Raw genomic sequence first — 310 nt, 5'->3', positions numbered from 1 at the left:
ATAAAACAAATTACGGTTACAAATATAAGAAACAGTAAGAATGTTAGAAAATGAAAAATAACCTAACCGATAACTATAAGAGACAAATGGGGAGGAATAAAGGTACAAAGAGAAAACAAAGTGAGAGAGAAAATGGAATAAAGGAAGAATAGATGATAATGATGTTAACTCCCTGGGTAGCTGGTCAAATAAGGTCGGCTCCCCTCCCCTCCGTTCCTCCTTTGCCCCATTCCCCCCTTCCTCCTTCCCCCATCCCCCCCCTTCCTCCTCCTCTCCCTCTTTCCCTCCCCTCTCCCAATAAGCCTTAGAT

Source organism: Homarus americanus, unplaced genomic scaffold, assembly GCF_018991925.1.
Source record: "Homarus americanus isolate GMGI-L3 unplaced genomic scaffold, GMGI_Hamer_2.0 scaffold13308, whole genome shotgun sequence".
NCBI classification, from domain to species: domain Eukaryota; kingdom Metazoa; phylum Arthropoda; class Malacostraca; order Decapoda; family Nephropidae; genus Homarus; species Homarus americanus.
This window is presented reverse-complemented; position numbering follows the sequence as displayed.